The sequence below is a fragment of the Dioscorea cayenensis genome, chromosome 8 (assembly GCF_009730915.1).
Source record: "Dioscorea cayenensis subsp. rotundata cultivar TDr96_F1 chromosome 8, TDr96_F1_v2_PseudoChromosome.rev07_lg8_w22 25.fasta, whole genome shotgun sequence".
NCBI lineage: Eukaryota > Viridiplantae > Streptophyta > Magnoliopsida > Dioscoreales > Dioscoreaceae > Dioscorea > Dioscorea cayenensis.
In genome coordinates, this window is record NC_052478.1 from 10,994,639 (window position 1) to 10,998,315 (window position 3,677).

Below are 3,677 nucleotides of genomic sequence, written 5' to 3' on the forward strand. Positions count from 1 at the left end.
ACAAACCTTCATATAGATCCGGGTTGAACATTTCCTGCACATATTCATCAACAAGCCCATCAGTAGTGTCAAGAAAATATAAAGTGTCATTGAAATAAAGAGAATGCCGCATGGCTTCAGCAAGGCGGTATGTGAGCTTGTCATCTCCAACTCTCAATGTGAGCCCTCCGCCGTCCATGTCAATCAATGCTTTGGAAGTCCGCAAGAACGGTCTCCCAAGTATCAAGGGTACATCCACATCCTCATCGACATCTAGCACTACAAAGTCAACCGGAAAAATGTATTTATCCACCTTGACAAGCATGTCTTCAATGATGCCTCTCGGATGTCGTACCGTTCGGTCCGCCAATTGTAAGGTCATCCGAGAAGGCCTAGGCTCTCCTAAGCCTAGCTTTTGGAAGAAAGTATATGGCATGACGTTGATAATTACCCCTGAATCCGCCAATGCCATTTTCACACCTAAGTTGCCGATGTTACACGGAATGATGAAGCTTCCTGGGTCTTTCTTCTTGTTCGGCATGTTCTTTTGCAACACCGCCGAGCATGAAGCATCTAGCACCACTGAAGCACTCTCCTCCAATTTCCTCTTGTTGGTCAATAGGTCTTTCAGGAACTTCGCGTACTTAGGCATTTGAGCCAATGCCTCTACAAAAGGAATATTGATGTGGAGTTGCTTAAACAGACTCAGGAACTTCTTATACTGTTCATTCCCTTGGTCATTCTTCAATCTAGAGGGGTAAGGGATTCTTGGCTTGAATGGTGGGGGTGCCACCTCTTTCTCTTTGTTTACTCCCTCCTTAACCTCTACAACCTCGGGTGCATGTTCTTTCTTCTTTTCACTCGAAAGCCTTCCTTCAACCTCACGACCACTTCTCAAAGCGATCGCCTTCACATGTTCTCTACGATTGGTTTCCGTGTTGCTTGGTAAACTTCCATGTGGCCTTTCAGAGAGAGACTTCAAGGTTGTACAAGAAGGCAGTGTGATTGCGAAGTGTAGCCTCGACTGATTCAAACCTTGTATTTGCCGATTGAACAAATCTAGCCAAGTTCTTCTCCAAATCCGTTATTCGGGTTTTCCAGGCCTGAAATTCTGTTTTCCACTTGAGGGGCTTGTTGCTGTTGTTGGAAACCCGATGGCCCCATGGTCTTCTGTGGTCCTTGATTACTCCATGAAAAATTGGGATGATTCTTCCAACCTGAATTGTAGGTGTTGTTGTATGGATTCCCTTGAGGTCTCATGCTATTACCTACAAAGTCAACGTTCTCAACTGAAGAAACATCACCAATGACAATTGGGCAATCGGAGGGAGCATGTCCTCCACCACAACTGGTGCAATTGGTCACGGCCGCAACTCTATTCGAAGCTATAAGATCTAGCTTCTTACTCAAACTCTCCACTTGGGCCGCCAATGTAGTTACCGCATCAATTTCATGGAGACCGGCCACCTTTTTCTTCTCCCTAGCGTTCCACTGGTAGCTATTTAACCCCATTTCCTCAATCAATTGACGAGCCTCATCGGGGGTCTTGCTACCTAAGTTACCTCCTGCCGCCGCATCCAAGAGTTGCCTTGTACTCGGGTTCAAAAAATTGTAGAAGGTTTGAACAATCATCCACTCCAGGAATCCGTGTTGCGGACACTTTCGCAGGAGTTCCTTGAACCTTTCCCATGTCTCAAATTGAGACTCCAATTCTAATTGCACAAAGGACGAGGTCTCATTCCTAAGCTTTGCTGATATTCCGGGAGGGAAATAACGGGCTAGAAAAGCTTCTACCATCTCCCCCCATGTAGTGATTGATGCTCTAGGTAACGAGTGTAGCCACTGCTTTGCTCTCCCTTTTAAAGAAAATGGGAAGGCTCTCAATTTGACGGCATCATCCGTCACACCATTTATCTTCAGCATGTCGCACACCTCGAGGAAGCTCTCTATGTGACTGTTTGGATCCTCATCAGCCAAACCGTTGAATTGTGCGGACTGCTGCAGCATATGGATGAATGCCGGCTTTAGCTCGAAAATCTGAGCTGTAATTGGGGGACACAGAATACTAGATTGTGTCCCCAACACTGAAGGTCTGGCATAATCGGATAGTGTTCGTTGTTGCTCATTTTGTTATGCCATGTTTTTCAGATCCTTCTAGTTCCAAATTAGATGGATTATGCTATTCTTGCACAGGTTCTTCCCCTTTTTTTCTAAGTGTACATTCAAGCTCAGGGTCTCCTTCAATCAATATTGATCGATTCCCTCAGGTCATAACCTGGAGCTGCACAAAAAAGAAAGAAAAAGACAATCAGAATGATGATAGAATAAGAAGATATGAATTATAAAGTGTGGTGAAATAGCTAAGAAAACAAAGTGCAAAGTATCTCTAAACGCCTAGCTCCCCGGCAACGGTGCCAAAAACTTGACAAGTTCCCCTTGCGTATATCCCGCAAGTGCACGGGTTTTTTGAAGTAATAATCCCGGGTGAGCGGGTATCGAATCCACAGGGAGTAGGGAGTAAAGACACTTAATTCGATTCTTAGCTATGTGGAATATCAACAATGATAAGTGTGACAATGATTCAATTCTTGATAAGTGTCTAAATGTAAATGTTTTCATGCATATATCGTATTCACTTTGCATGTATTTTGTGAGGTTTGATGCCCGTTTTGCGCTTAATCGTCTATTATTTGCTTTGTAGGGCATAAGGAAGCCATGGAGAACAAGAAGATATCATCTGGGCAAAAAGAGAAGAAAACAAGAATTTCATACTACCCAGTATGGGGGCCGTATGCACTGTAGCAGCGGATTATTTTGGAGTGTCTGCCCAGATTTCCATAATACCCAGTATGGGGGCTGTATGTACCCCGTATGGATCGCGAATCTAGAGTTTTTGGGTGCCATACGACCCCCATACGACTCCCATACGACCCGTATGCCTCGGGGGAGTATAAATACCAACTTTTAGGGCAGATATGAGGGACTTTTTCAGCTAGGCTTTTTCTAGACCTTTTCTTGACCGATTTTGGGGAGACACTTGAGAGGTTTTTGGGCGACCTTGGGGAGGAGAAGAAAGGCAAGGAAGCTAGAAGATCATCCAAGCCCAAGGTCCAAGACTCTCAAGGCAAGAAGCAACATCATTCAAAGGGGAGATCTACCACGCTTTGAAGGAAGGAGACCCGCGGCTAGAGGAAGCGTCATTCTCCATTCCTTTGGCGAGGGAAGCATCATTCGGCATACATTCTACCTCCTCCTACACCATTTCATCTAGGGAGTGTCACTCATGCTTTTCTTGTGTGTTTTACTTGATTATGTTACTTGTTGTGGGATGATGACACACTAGACCCCCAAGGCCACCGGGTGTTGGTGAACCTTGAGGGGGTTATCATGTATTTTGGATGATTACTTGTTAATTCTATGCTTGGGTAATTTTGAGATCTAATCCATTGCCCCGTGGAATACGATCCTCGTGTCTTCACGCGAGGTATTACTTGGCGATCCCGTACACTTGCGGGGAAGCAACCAAGTTTTTGGTGCCGTTGCCGGGGAACTTTAAGGAATTCTAGGAAACTTTTAGATTATTACTCTAGCCATTTATCTTTTCTTTTGTAAATATTTGTCTTTCTATGTTTCTTTTACACCTTTTGTCCATATTTATTTATTTTTCTTCTTAATTGTTTTCTTTGTTCGCTTATTGA

General features: G+C 44.2%; 1 non-coding gene across 1 annotated transcript; it reads left to right on the plus strand.

Annotated features, from left to right (window-relative positions):
• The first annotated feature begins 1,621 nt into the window (after positions 1–1,621).
• Positions 1,622–1,728, plus strand: LOC120268040. The gene has a single exon (XR_005538711.1). It is a non-coding gene; the product is annotated as a small nucleolar RNA R71 (small nucleolar RNA).
• Positions 1,729–3,677: the final 1,949 nt, after the last annotated feature.